This window comes from Pipra filicauda, unplaced genomic scaffold (assembly GCF_003945595.2).
Source record: "Pipra filicauda isolate LSUMZ 115617 unplaced genomic scaffold, ASM394559v2 scaffold75_size2874737_pilon, whole genome shotgun sequence".
Lineage (NCBI taxonomy): Eukaryota > Metazoa > Chordata > Aves > Passeriformes > Pipridae > Pipra > Pipra filicauda.
Window position 1 is genome coordinate 1,069,986 of NW_024104931.1, and position 17,695 is coordinate 1,087,680.

Consider the following 17,695-nt stretch of genomic DNA (forward strand, 5'->3'; position numbering starts at 1 on the left):
CAGGCATTTTTTAAATGACTGCTGCTTTTTTGTGATTCTTGGACAAATTGAAACTAAAACATCTTCGCTGACACACTGTTTTTGTCTGTTGTGCTGGTAGGCTGCTATGTGGTTGCAAATCTCCAGCACACCCAGATTCTGCTCTCACTTGGCCTAACTTGACACTCTGGACTAATATCATTAATGTCAGTGGAGACATTTCCTCTTTATGCTGGCACAGAACTAGTTTGGACATGAGCCCCACCATACATAGAGGAGAGCTGCAACTCTCCCCTGCTGCAGCTAGCAAGATCTGCGCAACAGAGATGAACTTGCTGAAGTGCAGAACATAAGCACGTAACTGTTGGGGACTAGGGAGAGCTGCTCTCCTTCCTCCAGCTTGCAAGTGCCTTCACCAAGAGCAGGTTTTCAACTGTGAGCTGTTAATTTCCCCAGTACTTGCTCTATAGCACAAGAGAAATGGACCTTTGCATTGACCATGGCCTGTTTGGAGATACTCTTCGGAGGCACCTGCTCTCCTCCTTCCTCCTTCTACCTCCAAACCCACCTGTCAGCATCCTGATGCCTGGCATCGTGAGCCACTTGCCTTCTTGGGCTTAAAAATAATGGGACTCAGAATGTTAGACTCTTTGGAGCAATTAGAATCTATTTTTAGCTGAGCTTCTTTTGAAAGCTGTTGTGTAGGTGTAGGTACAATGCCTGGGGATGAGGTCTTGGAGGCTTGTGACTGCTGAAGTGCTGAGCAGAGGTTTGGTGAGTCTGGCAGCAGAGGGTTCACTGGTCCCTCTGAGGGTGTTGCAGGGAGGGGGCTGGAGTGGGTGTAGCTGGTGATATGTATAGGCAGCCAAAACCTGGTGGTGTAATGTCTGAGACGCTCTGAGTTTGGAAAAGGCCCCGATGATATCACCCTGCAGAACTGTTAATGGCAGAACGCAGGAAACATTCACAAGTCCTTTCCAGATCTCTACAAGAGAGGAATTAATACTCCTTCTTCCCATGCTCATCACTCTGCTTGGAAATGGCTTTCTCTCACCACCAGGCATCAAAAGGGATGGTTCTTTCTCTTTTTAATTCTCCTTGCTGCTGCAATCTCTCTACCACACGTAGCAGAGAATGCTGAGGGCAAAGAGTGTGAGAGCAGTGGGCTCTTCTGCATGAGCTCTCTGCGAGGACACTGAACTCTGCATACCATTCTCCAGTTTTGTTAATCCACTTCCAGAAGAGATAAACAAGCAATGGTGCTTTTAGTGCTGCCACAGAGCACGCAAAAAATAGGTTTAGTTCTGCAGGAGCTCTCCCATGCTACTTCTCCTTTGTGGCTGCTCTGTTTCTGCAGCTCTCCATACCCCACAGCTGCCCTACATGACCACTAGCCCTTGTCAGAGCCCCTTCCAAGTCGTGCAATGAGGATCTGCTTGATTATAAGACATTCCTTGTTCATCGTAGCTGTGGCCAGCACAGTGCATCTTCCTGCTGCTTAAGAAAGCATCTCTTTTCTGGAGGTGGGGAGTGATACCATGCAGAGATCGCTTAGGTGCTCTCAGCTCTGCTTTTTTATCCTGATCCACCCACTGTCACAGGATCCTTGGGAGAGTGGGAAGGAGAAGCCCAAAGGCGGAGCCAGTTGATGTGAATTAAGTAAGCAATACTCCACATGGCACAAGGAGCATGAAGAATGTTGTCAACCAGGGACTGCTTGAACTAGGCAACTATCTTTGTGATTTTTCTCAAACCAGAATGTAGAGAATGTGTGTGAAATATTTCCCTCTGGAGCTTCATGCAACAAGACCTACAACAAACTGACTGGGCTGCTGTGTCATGCTGAGAACAAGTGAAAATAGGGCCTGTTAATCTGCTTTGATGGGAGAGCTTTCTCCTGTAGCCAGCTGCTCATTGCCAATGCACAGTCTTGCTTCCCCCCTTCCCTAATGCATGGGCTGGTCTTCCTCCTGCAATCTGTGATGGATGAGATCAGCTCTCACCCTCCTACTTGCAAAAGAGATGAAGTTGTAGGCAATTCAAGGAAGGGGAGAAACAGGTAATAACTGTTCCCTGTGGCTTTTACAAAACTTCATGTCTTGGACTCACTGATTCCAGCATGGACACTTGCCTGCAGACTGGCTGAAAAAGGGCTGTGATAATTTGTTTATGCTTGTGAGCAGCAACTTGTAGCAAGCATGGTCCTGTCTACATGGAAACAGAAAGATAAGAGATGGAATCGATTTTCTAATAACTTTCACTAATTTTTGGAGTGCAGCCTCAAAAGGCTCCCCAGTGGGGAGCAAATCAGGCAGAGGAGCTGTGTTGCGTTATGGTTGCGGGAAAGGCCAGTGTGATTTTCCTCTTGTGTAAGGGAGTGAGAATCTCTCTCGAACAGTTCACCAAATACTATGATCTGAATTGGGGGTAATTGGAGGTGTTGACAGACAGGGGAGATAGATTGAGCATAATGCTAACCAGTTTAGCCAAAAGATGACATAGGTGGAGGAAGCATTGCTGTCTCCAAACATCTGTGAAGAGATGGGGATTACATTAGCAAAGGAGAAAAATTAGACTGAGCATCAGGAAAATACTTCCTAGAAGTGAACTGTGTCTCCCCAGGGAGGGGGTGGGAGTCCCATATCTAGCAAGATGGAAACAGCAATAATGAATCTGATTACTTGCTATGTAACAATAACAAATAATGTAAAATGAGTCTTGATAAAGAGCTAGAGTTCTCTGATAGCAACCAAATACACAAGCCAGGGGATGAGCAGGGTGGGACTTGAGGGGTCTGTGACGCTGACAGGGTGCACCTGGGAGTTCTGCTGACTTCCTTGAGCCACAAAGCCTGTATTCAGGCTTTTGTTTGTTCAGTACTTCAGAGCAGAGGTAAGTTCAATTCCTAGCCCCTTCTCTGAGCTTTTTTATTTGAAGGAGAAGTCTGATACAGCAGTGATCAGTTTGTGCTTTGTTTGCTGGCAGTGGGATCCCAGAGACCTGCCCCCAACAGCTTGATTCACTCACATGCTGTTCGGAGTAGAAGGATGTCCCAGCAAACAATGCAGAAAAGCAAATGTATATTTTGGTTGGGGGCTGTTCTGTGATATGAGCCAAGGGCTGGAATGGGGTCTTAAATGGACAAGTCACATCCAAGACTATGTGAGAATCATCTCCGCTGAGATGTGGCCAAGACTATAAACACCCTGGCAAAGGGAGCCCTGCCTACAGAGCAAGCAGAGCTGTAGATGAGAAGAGCAACTAGGTCTATGGACCTGAATGAGCCCCAGACACGCAGATTACAGGGCCAAGCCCACACGTTTCTCTGCAGCTAGTTTCTTGGAAAGACACTAGCAACCATCTCCAATGTATACACCACTCAAAAAGATGGGGTTAAGGCCAATGTTTTGAGAGTTTTGTTTTTGGTGACTGATGAGCCCTTGATTTGGTTTGGTAACCCAGGAGCAAGATGGCAGCATTTTGTCTTCTTTCCAAACTTGAAGCCTTGGTTTTATTTAGCATGAATTGTAGTGCCAGCCCTGGGGCATTAAAATGTGAAAGGGAAACACCCTTCACCTGTGCCCTTACCTGCTTGGTCTGCTGATGATTATGCCCTAAACGGTAATCATAAGATAAGAGGAAGATTATGACAGAGGCTCTGGGAGAACTGTGCCAGTCCTGTGCATCACCTGCCCCACCAGTGGAAGAGGAAATGGGTGATTCAGGGCCTGGAAGCACAGCAGTGGCAGTTGCCTTACAGGGTCCTGGCTGAGAGTGGCTGAATGCCATCCATGTGGTGACTCTCTGTCCCCAACAAGCTCTGTGAGGGCTGAAGGAGAGCACTTTCCAGCCCTGCCTTACAGCAGCCTTACCACACAAAAATGTCAGACCAGAGGCACCTGACTGTGCAAATGTGAGACACGGGCAAACATGGGGAAGAAAGACAAGAAAAGGGGCTGGTGGTTGAAGACACTTTTTATCCTGAAGCACATTTGTCAGAGTACATCCACAGCTGTACAAGGAGTCCACTCACAATCTATAGGAAAGTAAGCACAAAGGAAAAATAAAGTATAAGAATCAGGCACTTCAACACTCAGATAAGCAAGGCTATTGTTCACAGTTATCCCAAAATAGGCTGCATCATTTCAGAGACACTTCCTCTTCTCTTAGTCCTGCTGTCTGCACCCATGAAACACCCCCTGTGTGCTCCTGCCAGGTACTTGTTAAACTCCCATGTAGAGCTTGTGGGAGCTGAATGCAGAGGGGAAAAGGCAAAGAGTGGGTGCTGACTTGGATATGGTGGCCAGTCTGGGCAGGAGAAGAATAGCATGCTTGCTTGGAGATCCACCTGGAAGCTCATGGAGGCTCTTTGCTTTCCTGGACTTGTAAGGGGTGGCTACAAACTGTGTATTGCTTATAAGGGCTTCCAAGGATGCTTCCAACTTGCCCTGATATGTAAACTATATCCCCTCTTCCTCCATGGCCCTTCCTCAACTAAAGGCTCTTTTGCTCTTTTCTGTGGTGTGAAGGGTTCAGCTCCCTGTGCCCTTGAGGCTGAAATGATGGAAGTAGTACCCAATGCTCTAAGGTCTGTTTTCCATCATAAGAACCCATACGGCTTACCCAGCACCAGCTGTGTGGAAATGGATCAAGAAGAGTGGCCCATCCTGGGACAGAGCCAGCTACAATGGCAGCATACCTCTGGTCAAAACTGGTCAGCTTTTCTCCCAGGTGCAACAGATAGGTGAAGGGAGCCCCAACTGGCAGCATGCACACCATATGCAGTATGAAAGGAATCTCAGAGTTGCGTGAAATCCATTAGCAATGTCACCTGTCACTTTTGTCTGGCTTGTGGATGGCCTGGCTGAGAGCTGACCAGTTGTTCCACCAGCTCAGCTCTCTTTCGTGACAGGGGTACCTAAACCAAGCAAGCCCTGAGCTCATCTGTACTGAAACGGCTCCCATATCTGGCTGCTGAGCTGGTGTGACACTGCTCAGGAATGTCGTGCAGTGGGAGGCAAAATTGATCTTGTCACAAGAAGAGGAACCACCACAGTCAGCCCAGCCCTATATGCCTTGACCCTTCCCACAGCACAAGCCAGCCTGACTTTGCAGACCACTGTTGGGGGCAAGCACTGAGGGGAATGGTTGTCTCTCCATCATCCCCCAACTCTGCTGCTAGAGCCTGACCTGATTTGAAAGCTGGATACTAAAATGTCTAGGGAATGAATGGAGAGTCCCATGAGGCAAATACTGGGAATGATCTGGAGTGCAAATTTCCCTCATTCCCTCCCTAAATCAGACCTGCCCTGGGCGCCATGGGGGCCATGGAGAAGTTAACTCTGCAGCTGGGGAGACATCTGCGATTTGGCGAGGATAGGTTCTTTCCACAGAGGCTGCTAATTCTGCATGACCTAATCTGGGTTTGCTGCTCCTCTGTGCTGTGAGTCACAGTGCGCACGGTTCTTTGGTCACTGTGGCAGGCTGCAGGGCCTCACAGTGGCCTTTTGCTCTTCTTACAGAGAGGATGACTATCTTTGACTTGGCTGCCATGTGCTGTTTGATACTTTCCATTTATAAATAATAAGATCACTGGGATCTGCAGCAACAGTAGGTTGTCATCCTAAGATCTTCTCAGCAGCAAGCAATACATTAGCTAGCCAGGAGTCAAACTGATTCAGAACAAAGCTTGTATGAAAATTCCCCCAAAGGAGCCATTGATAGCTCTTAGGAATAGAAGACCTTGGAGAGATACAGCCATTAGTGTGGGGCAGCTTGTCTTGTGAAGGTAAAGCTTTACAGAGCTGGGGGGAGGCGAAAAAACCCTTGGTATAAAAATAAAGCAGCAGCTGGTTATTCATTGCAAGGTGAGCACTGCCTTCCTCACCAGCCTGCCTAGCACCCATGGAAAAGCTGATGCCATTAGTAAACCCAGTCCTTTGATCGGAGGACTCTCTACCCTACTCCGCACCTACTGGGACAGCTGAGCCCTGAGACTGTGCAGATTCCCAATCTGCAAGCACTGGGCCGTGGGTACCAGATTAGCTCTTTTTATTTCCTTTCATTTAGCAGGATCCTGCAGAGCTGGGTAGCTGCCAGTCAGTCTGTCAAGATGTGAACTATTTTGAGAATTTTTATGATGGAACAATATTTTTTTGGTAAACAAACGGAAAGCTGTTAAACAGGGACCTTCACCTCACAGCTCCCGGTTCAGCTCCCTCACTGCTGCGATGCCACAGTGACTGTACTGTCCACTCTGCAGAGCTCCCTTCATGGCTCCAGCAGGGGCAAAACAAATAGCATCTCTTTTTCTTTGCCTTTTCATGAACTCCTTAACAAAAAAAAAAAAAAAAAAGAGAAGAAAAAGAGTAATTTTTGTTTAAGCAGCAGAAGCATTTTCTTGGTGGACTTAACCCCTCACACACCTGAGGGCAAGCTGTATATTGTCTCTATGTGCCATGTTATCTGTAGCATCTAGCCACATCCCAGGCTGGATTTCCTCAGGCCTGTTGGCACATGAATCCAACAAGCAGTGACACAGGGCTGACTGTGCACAAAAGGAAGACTTCCTTTTTCACAGTGTCTCTTAATAGGAAGCCGTGATGGAGTCACAGAGTGCACACAGGAAGGTGTTTGTATGGAAGAATTGAGCAGGGAAAGGAAGGGCAGAAACGTTTCCCACTCCAAAATGGAGATAGTGTGTTGCTCAGGGGAAAAACCCATAAGGGGCCAGTGAATCCTTCTTGCTGTCATAGGCTAAAATTGGTTTCATTATTCCTACGTATTGGTGGCAGTGGAGAATCCAGTCTCACATGGGATATATCTGTTCTGGCCTTTGGGGAAACTGATTGATGGCTATCAATTGTAATGAGCCAAGCCATTTTTCTACTCCACATGTTTTGACCATGTCATGAAGATGTTTTGTGGTTTTCCTTGGTTCCTGGAAAGTCCAGTCCAGCTTGTACAGTAGTGCTGGCTCACGCAGTCCCTACTGGCAGCCTGTTAACTCCAGAGCATGCAGATTGCTGAAGTGTCTCGAGGGACAGCATTCTTCTTCTCTCCTCTGCCCCTTGTTCCACTCTCAGACTCATCAAGGGGTTGTAGTTCACCACACTGAGAACTTGCACAATGGGATCTTTTGGTTGTGCCGTCCCAATTCTGCCTTGGGATCTTTCCTGTAACCCATTAACTGTTCTTACTCTGAGACTCTGCTCCTAATGATTTTTTCGAGGAGTCTTCAGTAAAGTTGCCTGTGAGCAAGTATGCCTTCTCGCTGGCTGTCTTCCCTTCTCTGTGGGTAGTTGCAACCCCTGCACTTCCCTCTCTCGTCTTCCAGTTTCTAGGGTTTCTTGTTGGCTTGTGGAACCTCAGCAGGTCAGCTGTGGCACCTCTGTCCCTTACCCTTCTCCATTTCATTCTGTCACTTCCTGGGATTCTTCCCATGTATATTCATACACATGAACCTCTTCTTACCTATAGCTCTTCAGCGCCCTAGCAGGGCAGCTTCTCCAACCCTCTGTTCCTGCTCCTCCTGCCCTCTGTACAGAGTGACTTTCCTCAGCTCTGTGGTTTGCTCTCTGCTATGTAGGAGCAGAACTCACCTGGTCCCATCATGAGAGTGCCTGTGCTGTATGTGAGGATTGAGAATCCCAGGACCACTGGGAGGACATGGGGTGAGCATCTCAGGAACTGCAGCAGTGATACAGTGGGAGAGATGCACACCAGCCATCAAGCTCCCTGCCATTTAAGGCACCCCCATTCTGCAGCTGCATGTACAGAGACCAACAGAGACTAGTCTTTTGGATCCTAAGTCTGCATTTTAAACAGACACCTAAGCTGTCAGAATCCCTGCAGCTCATATCTCCTGTGATTACAGCTTCTGCCATCTATTGTTACAGTCTCACTCCTATTTCCTCTTCTTGGTTTGGCTTCTCTCTCTTCACCCACTAGCTTCCTCTCTCTTCATTGCACCCCACATTTAGCCCCGTGATTTGAACTTAAATGTGCTTACCTGGTCCATCTGCCCCACAGAGAACATACTTCATCCTCAGTAAATAGCTCAGCTCTCCTCCTTTTGATCTCTTTTCTCCTGAACTGATTGTACTCTTCTGCAGGGCATTATCTCTCTAGCACTGAGCGCCTTACCTAAATCAGTGACGCTTTTGCCTATCACTCCTGTTCCTCCTGCTCAGCCTCATTCCTCCCCTAAGGAAGGCTTCTCTTTCTGCTGCAGTTTTATTCCTCCAGCTTTTATCCAACTCAGTCTCCCCCAGGTCCAGACCGGTTACCAAATGGCAGAGAGGACAATCCTACAGCAAGTCATGCTAATATAATGCGTTCTGCTTATGTTTACCTTGTGCCTCTCTCTGGGCCTTAACCTAGAGTTGCCTCTTTGTGTCAGGCCATCAGAGCCAGCTTTATGATCCCCCTGCTTAGGTCTGAGCACTTGTCATATGAAGGTGCAGCAGAATACATGGGTTTTATCCCAGTAATGCCTCTGCTGTGCTTGGCCACAACTGCTTGTAGCTCTAGATGCTGGGCACCAAAAGGACCCTCTGCACCTACGGTTTTTATGGCTGTTCCTTCAGTCACATTGTAGATAAATACACCCACAAGACTGGAAGGCAAGTTAGCCCCTCTGTGGCTGTGACAACATCCAGCTGTACTATGTGGTCAAGGTGATGAGACCCTACCACAAGGGTGCCTTGTCCTTGGGAGGAGCAGGGAAGAGGTCTCAAATGGTGACATTGGCAAAACCAGCACCCTGTGCAAGAGCTGAGAGTCCTGCCTCATCTGTGCTTGGTCCACCTGTGCCTCCACAAATGATGATCTTTCTCTCAGTTCCAACCTGCAGGATTCTCGCGGTCCTCTGTTGTTTATGATACTGCAATTTGTTGCCTTGGAAATAAGTGCTGGTTTATCCCAAACAGAGCCAACAGTTTCACAGCGCAATCAAGCGAGAGGAGCAGATGGTTACCCCCTCTCTTCTGTTGTATTTCCCATTATCCTCATCCACAGTTGGATGACAGGAATCTATGATTCAGTGCAAGTATCTGTGGCCTGGGTGCATCTACCCATGTAAGTTGGGGAGCCATGTTTCTGCTGGGATGTGACATGCCTTTGGGTCTAACATCACTATTTTGGCTTCTTGAAAATGGAACTTGACCAAAAGCCCAAAATAAACAACTTCTTGCTGACTGCAGTGGTGTCTAGCAGTGGTGGACAAAAGGAAGGTTCAATACCTGCAGTTTCTGTTTCCCAGGGCTTTATAGTATCTATCCTTAAGCTTTCAACCCTCTGTAACATAACTTTGCTGTTTTATATGTTGAACTTTGCACAGTATATACCTTCTACTCTCAGTAGACACTGGCATTCTCCTTTCCTGCAGCTCTCTTGGGCTGAAGCTCAGCTGCAGTTTGGCAGCAGCTGTGCTAGCTAGGACTAGGGGAACTGGATGGGGGCTAGGTCTTCATGCAAATACCTTTGCTTGGAAGTAGTTTTCAAAAGAGCTGTTGGTCAGAGACACACTGGTGTCATGGCTCTACTCCGCACTTGGGGAATGGAAGGCATGTGGGGACTATTTAGGGCTGAGGAGCCTTCAGGATCTGAAATGGCTGGGGGAATCAGCACTTCCAAGACTGAGATTAATTGCTTTGCAAACAGTTCTGCTTTCATTCCTCAGTGTTATTCTTTGTGATTCAATTGGATTTGTTTGAATTCTCTTCTGAGGCTTCTGTTCTACCCAGCACTTTGCTGCATGAATGCTGTCTTTCCTTGCCTGAGCAAATTTAGGGTGGAGATTAACAGAATATTTCTTCTTTCAAAGCAGTAGGATCCTTGAACAGCTTTCTAGTGGGAACAGGGAGAGCAAAATTCCAGTTGGTTTCAAGATCTAGCCTGGTTAGTTTATGAAGGGGACTGTATAAGTAATGCTGTTAGAGCTTGTGTCTGAATTTAGTGATCCAGCGTCTCTTCTACCTCTCTGGGAGCCAGCTATGTTTAAAATTCACTTGAAGAAGAGAAAATTATCCTCAAGGTTCAAATGGTCTGCATTACAAATGAAAAATGGAGCAAAGGAGACTGAAAACTGATTCTTGCCTAGTAGCAGGCAGCAAGAGAGGGGGGTGGATTGTGGAAAGAAACAAAATTGCTCTAGTTTAGTGTGGAGATGTGGCATGGGGAGGGCAGTTGTGAGTGATGAGGCAAGGAAGGAGGACCAAATGCAGTCATGGGGTGGGGGGTGCAGGCTCATGAGGTATGGGAGGAGGAGAAAGGAAGAGAGTTGCTGTTCCTGCATATGCTGTATCTGGCTCTTTTGCTTATCACTGAATTATCCTTTCTGCAATGAGTAACTCACTAAGGCTTCTTGTGCTGCTCCATTAATCTGTGGCTTTCCATTAACAGGCAGGTGCTTGTACCCAGGGGACCACCATGCTGACTGCCAGAGATTCCTGGCACTGGGTACTACGGAGTTAAGCAGCCAGGCTGGAGTGTGCAAACAAACAGTGAGACCTGTACTAACAGCCCTGCTTTGTGCTAGTGGGAAGCACAGGCTCCAACTTCTTCCGATTTCTCACCTGTCCAGACTGGTACAGAAAGAAAATACCTCTTGGAGTTTCAGAGAAAACCACACCTATTTACAGTGGATTCCCTGGGGCCCTCCTGTGGGGTATTAACCCTTCAGCCCCAGGTGCACAGTCTCCCTTTGGTAGGACGAATTCCCCACCATTCCTGGGGAAGTCAGCCCTTCTTCCTCCACTACAGGGATTTCTCCTGCTTGTGGCTCAGGGCATTGGCCCATTCACTCCCTAGAGCAAGTCACTGCTTTCTCTTTCCTCCCATCTGTCCAGTTATCTCTGTCCTCTGTGCACTGGGGCTCTTTCTGTGTGAACTGGGATTCTTGACCCCGCTCCTTCTCCCAGAAAGCAGAACTTGCTCTGCTGTGTTTGGGTTGGACCTGTGATCATGCCTCTGTGTTTGTCTTAAACCCCACCAAGTTTCCCTGAGATACCAGCTCATCCCTCCCCCTTGAAATATCCATGCTTTCTTCAGCATTCGTCCTGGTCTCACTGTTTGCTTTCCCTCCTTTCCCTGGTTTCTGAGTTTTCTCGGAAGGAATCCCGTGTTCTGGCCTCCTCAGGCTGGAGTGTTGTGTTGTTGTTTTTCCTTTCGTCGCTATGGGCAGGGATTTTGAACACTGAGCCAAGGAGAGGGAGGGAAGAAGGGAGGCAGTGAAAGAAGGAGGGAGTACAAGGGGAGGGATGAAGAAAGCCAGAAAAGCGAGAAAGAAAAGTGTGCAGGGGAGCAGGGTAAGGAAGAGATGGTGGAGAAATGAAATGGGAAAGGAGGATAGAGGGCATTGTGGAGAGAAAGAGTTTTGGATAAATATCAAGGAGAGGTTTTTCAATGGTTCTTTTTTTAATAATACTATTGCAGCAAACGGCAATATCCAGAGTAAGACAAGGAATCCCCACCTCTCCCTGCTCCCAACCTGTCTAGGACACAAGGCATAAGAGGTTATTCCAGGCAAAGAGATCCTTCAGAAAATGAACATCCTTTAGCCTGGAGAAGAGGAGGCTCAGGGGAGACCTCATCGCTCCCTACAACTACCTGAAAGGAAGTTGTAGCCAGATGGGCGTCTGTCTCTTCTCCCAGGCAACCAGCAGTAGGACAAGAGGGCATGGTCTTAGTCTCTGCCAGGGGAGGTTTAGGTTGGATATGAGGAAGAAATTTTTTACAGAGAGAGTAATCAGACATTGGAATGGGCTGCCCAGGGAGGTGGTGGATTCACCATCCCTGGAGGTTTTTAAGATGAGAGCGGATGTGGCACTTAGTGCCATGGTCTAGTAACCACGGTGGTGTTGGATCAAGGGTTGGACTTGATGATCTCGGAGGTCTTTTCCAACCTGGTTTATTCTATGATTCTGTGATTCTAAGCCTAAAACAGCTGGTAGGTGCACAGGCTACACCAGGGAAAATGTTAGATGGAAGTCTGGCAGGTAAGAAGAAAATGTGAAGCATAAAGACCCAGAAAAAATTATAGGACCTTCATTCAGCCTGTTGAACATAGGAAGTTTGGGAGAGGGCTGATGTGTTTTGGGAGCAGGGAAGAAAGTAGAGCAGCTAAGGCACTGCAGAGAAGCTGAGTAATTCGTATACCAGAAAGAAAAAAAGACAAATGCCCCTAATAGTGCAGCTCAGTTGCTACAGAGAAGGCACCCTCAGGCAGTGAGAACTTCTAAAAGCAAAGGCTGATGTCTTAGAAAACAACAGTCCCCAGGACTGGGCACCAGCACCTGAGGAGTAGAGTGGTAGAGAGCAACAGCTGTGTGCAGCAATAGGGGAGGGCAGAGAGAGGCAAGGAATTGCAGACATAGGAGTGCTCATTAAGGATCTGCAGGTCCCCTCCACACTCACCTGATTTGCTACATTGCAGCAATAAATTTGCAACTCACTTTTGTCTGCAAAGGAAAATCATACTCCTGGAGCTGCTAGAAGTTATGGAGTGTTTCCTGCTGTAGGAAATAACAGCAGGACGTGGATGTTCAAAAAGCTGGGAGCAGTGTCTTTCACAGGAACTTCTTGATGAGGCTAAGTGGCCACAAGGTGACTTGTGCTGGCACTGGTGAAATACTGCAAAGATGTAGAAACCATAGTCCTTGAAGAGTCAGAGCAGCCTGTCCCTGGGAACCATGCAAGGGTGGCCTTATAGCAGAATGGAAACTAATCCAGACAATAGTGAGTCTGGGATAGACCTTCTGCTGGAACACTCTTGTGTGCTTCTCATCACCCTTGCTGGGGAAAATAGGGAGATACAGGCAGATAAAGAAAGTTACTAAAAAGATGAAACTCCTTCCACATGAGCAGGGATTGCAAGGAACACAACATGTCAGTTTACAGAGAAGATACATGGGGAAGGGATATGAATTAGGCAGAACTATAACATTTTTAGGAAATACTACATATTTCAAAGTCTAATCCAATGCCTAACTGACAAAGATAAGAAGGAAATTCCTTTCTGGAGAGGTTATTCCACAACTGTCCAACATAAAGATTATTTAACTTAAGGATCTAGCACTGCCAGAGACAAGCTCTTGCACAGCATTTGTCAGCCCCAGTATCAAATCAGTCCCATTTTTTTAAACAGGAAGCCTGGGGATCAATTGGCCCATCAGCGTACGTCCACTAGGGTGCTGTCTGACCGCTGTGGTGTTGACTGCTCAGGCCTCAGCACTGCCACCAGCTCAGACAGCTGCTTTATCCCAGTGACGTGGGGGCAGTTTACCATCCTCTCACTTCTACTGCCTGTGTGATTTTTCCCTTCACTTTCCAGACCAATTCTGCAAAATGACTGAAAGTAATGTTTTTTAAAGAGAAATCAGACTAGAAACCCTACCAGAGGTACGGTTGCATGAAGGGAACAGTTAAGTCAGAACTGAATTGTGGCCACTGGGGACTGTGTGACATGGAGCCACAGGTGGCCGAAGGGCAGCTACATCTTTACTTGCATCACCACCATCCTCTCCTGCAGGGTGAAGCTCTTTCTTGCTGCAGATAGATATTGTACTTTGAGTTATGTGAGTTTGAATGTGTAAGTCCTAGGTCATGTCCTTCAGTGAATGTTTCCAGAACTGGCCATCAGGATTGCATACTAATACTGAAGACAAATATGAGGAAAAAAAGAAGCAGATTCATGAAGATTTGTGTGATTTAAGTGGATGGGCAACAGATGAAAAGCACTATTTCCTGCAGCAAATGTTAGATGGCAAGTGTGGGAGCAAGGAACAGGTCTGAGGAATCCCACTTAAGCAGAGCCACAGCACAGCTTCCTGAGCCTCAGTGGGTGGGAGGAGATCATTAACCTTGTCAGCCTGCACAGAGGGGAACTACCAGAGAGAATTTTACATGTAGAACACCAGGTTGCTTTATGTTTCCCAGGCATCTCCCATGTACATGTTGTTGTGCTAGTCAGCCCTCAAGAGGTTACGGAAAGAAGGTGAACTGGGGTGGCTAGCATCATGATTAGACTTAGAATATTACTTAATTTAAAGCATGTAAAACTGTGCTTGGACATGCAACAGAGATGTTTAGGTCTAGTGTATCATTGGCTTTGTTAGCTAAGAATGTCCCAGACAGATTACCGGGAGCTCATCTCCACTACTGGTGGCATTAGGAAAGTATAGAGAGCAAGCAAAGGACTACCATTGCTGGGGTCTTAAATGTGCTCTCAGTGCATTTGAACATGGCACATTAAATGCTGAGGACCCTCAGGAGCCTTGTCAGTCTCTGGCACTCATCACCGTGCCATGGACAGTGCTTAACAGGAAGAGTGATGCTGAGAAACCTGGCAAGAGGGACCAGTACTGACTCTGCCTTCCCTGCCCATGTTCAGAAGACACAGGCCTGCTCCAGGCAGCATCCACTCCTGCTGTGAGAGGGCCACCAGCCAATCCAGAAGAGAGGGATGAGAAGAACAAGGATGGCTGAGGTGCCGTCCTTTGGTGTCCTGGCTTATGCCTGAATCCAGCCGATGAGCTGCACAGTTCATCCACGTAGAGAAGGCAGAGGTGAAAAGCAATGACTGTTCCCAAGGACTGAGAGCAACATCCTTACAGTCAAACTCCTGTGCTGGTGCAGCTGTGTTTTGCTCTATAGTTCGCTCTGTTCCTGATAACTTTCTGTCCCCATGTTGTATTGCAGGGGTTGTGTTTCCACATCCATGAGCCTTCACCTTCCACACACTTTATTTTGGACAAAAATATGCAAATCATCCCTTTCATCTGAAGAGAAAACCATCTGCCAAGCAGCAAGGTATTGGCAGCCTTTTTATGTTCTGTGCAGTGGCACTTTTGCTTTCTTTCTCAACAGCTTCTGTCTCCATTGCAGATGCTGCCATTCTCATTTGGTTAATTTGTCTCTGTCAGCAAGCAGCAAAACTGACTGGCTCTGGTAGGACCAGACGTGTTTATCTGACCACTCTGCATCTTTCAGCAAGCAGCCTGTTGTTGGTGACTTTTCTGTTCACTTTTATCCACTGAAGCCAAAAATTCCTAATGAATTGTTATGCCTTTCGTAGCCAAAATGAAACTATCTGAAAAGTAAACATATTTGGTGTTTACATGAGGCAAAACCAGCTCGGGAAAAGAACAGTTCAAGCACAGGCGGCTGCAAGAACGAGGAAAACTCCCCTGTGAGATAAGAGTTCCCAAGTCAAGAAAAAATGATGCAAGCTTGTCCCTTTAAACATGTGCGTAAGTACTGTCCCAAACAAGGATTGCTTCCCTGGAACTAGCTCTTCAACAGTTAAATTAAACAAGTCCCAGTTAGGACTAACTTGGATTATTATAATAAGGGAGGCTCAGCTGCCCCCAGGACCTGCAGTGGGGAAGCAGGAAAGGAAAAATTGTAGGCTGAGGGGCTCTCCTCCTCAGTCCGCAACCTTCTTCGGCACAGTGTTGAAATCTGTGCACTGCAAACATGCTGTTGAGTGCTGGTCATATACAGACTGGTAGGTGTGGGGTCCCTGCTTCCGTCCTGTGAGGGCTGGCTGGGAGGGAAGGGACCAGTACTCAAGGCTGGGGCAATAGATGTCTATGTTGCAATGAGATCTCTCAGCTTTACCCACTAGAGAAAGGGAAATGAAAAAGAGAAAAACAGTGGAAGACAGAGCTCTCTTCCTTCCAGCTCCTGGCAGAGAAGGGGAAATAGCACTTTCCCACCTTCCCCAGGGCAGGGAAGGGCTGCAGGAGGAACTATATGCTGGACTGGACCTTGCTCAGCCAGGTCATCCACCTCTTATGAAATCCCCCCCAGTTTGCCCTCTCCCTTCCCTCAGGATGCAGCAGTTGTGAGGGAGCTGCCATGCCCTGAAGGCAACTTTTCTTATTTGCTAGAGAGAGATATTATTTGTCAACCACATTGGGATACCTGCAGCTTAAGGCACTAGAAAAATCTGTCCTATCTGATGTAGGAGGGTGAAGGAATGCATATGGAAAAAATATATCTCAGCTCATATTTCTCCCTTCCCCGCAAGATGAGGTGCCAAGATTAAATAAATACTGGGGTTGTATGCAAAGGTGTATAAAAAGTATTTTGCCTCTCTAAAAACAAAAATAATAAAAGAAGCACAGCATGAGAAGAATAAGAATGAGGATATGTGTGCAGTGTTCTGCCAAGCCAGGCTGTTACCTATTTCTGTAGGACAACTTGGGCAGATTATATCCTATATTGAATGCAGCATTTCTGGTCCCCTGTTCCTGCTCAGTCCCAGCTCTCCACAACTGAATTCTCTTTCTTTTGCTGAGATACAGATGAAGAGGACAAGGCTGGAAGTAGTGATGCCGAGACCCTGTGGATGATGAATAGTGTGAATTGTCAGTTGTAAAAAAAAATGAAATTGGCAAATGCTGAAAAGAAACAATGACTGAAAAAACAGGGGAAGGAAAACAGGCAGGGTAGATGGTGCCTCTCTGTGCAGCTGGGTGGGTCAGAGAGGTGGCACTATTGCTTAACTGGGTAGTGCTGCTCAGCCTGACTGGTTTGCTAACTTGTCTTAGGATTTTTTCATTCTAAAGAAAAATGAGCATTTTTATTCTGAAAGGGTTTAGAACAGCCCTGGAGCATCTAGTACCTATGGCAGGTCTAGCATGGTCCTGTGGCTGTGAAGAGCTTTGCATCCCAGAACAGTCTTGTCAGATGCAGGTGGGAAGAGGCCGATGTCAGAAAGAGGAGGGAGAAATCAAATCCACACAAATCAGTTATCAGGAAGGCCCAGTATATCACTTGCTCCACCATCTCCATCTGACATCAAGGTGGTAGAGCACTGGGCACCATGAATGTGCCTGTGCCTCAGGCAATTTCCCTCCCAAATGTCCCAGTGATGATATGGGAAGAAAACAAAGCAGCTGGGCAGAGGAGCCTTAAACCCCTCTGCTTCCTCCTGGCTACTCTCCATGCCAGTCTGGTGGAGCTGGCGTTGACAGTCGTTGACCCTTGTATGAGGGAGATGGCATTGGGTGGGGCGTGAGCAGGCCAGGCTGGGCTAGGATGGCATGAGAAGTATCTTGCCTCCCACACAACAGGGTGATCCTGCAGCCCTCCCTGCCCCTATGCCTTTGCTGCCCTGGGCGAGGTGGGCTTGCTGCTGGGGATGCTTGTTGCCCTGGATACTCTCTCTGGTCTTTGCCTCTTTTTTCCCAGGCGCAGGACTGAGAAGCGGGGGCTCCGCACAGAGCGGGCTGGTTCGGGCACGGCTGTGGCGGCACCGGGTCCTGGCGTGCGCAGGGGGCGGGTGAGGCGCGGGGCGGAAAGTGTGGAGGGGCGCAAATAGGAGCGGGGGTAAGGCGCGCACCCTGTCGGGAGGTGCGAGGTGCCGAGGCGCCGTGGTGCGGAGCGGTCCAGGGGTGCCGGAGCATGCTGGAGATACCGCCTGCAGGGGCACTGGGGTGCCAAGGAGTGGCGGGTGCAGAGTCCCAGGGTGCAGGATGCGGAGATGCCGGGCCGCGAGGTGCGGGACGCCGCGCCACGGGGTGCAGGGTGCGGGATGCCGAGGTACGGGATGTCGAGGTGTCCCGGCTGGTCCCACCCCTGCGCGGCGCTCCCCGCCCCGCGGCCCCGCTCCCCCGCCCTCCCTGACGTGTGGCGCTGGCAGCCCGGCCGGTTCCGCATTCCCGACCCCTCCCCGCAGCCCAGGGGCCGCTATATAACCGGGGCTGAT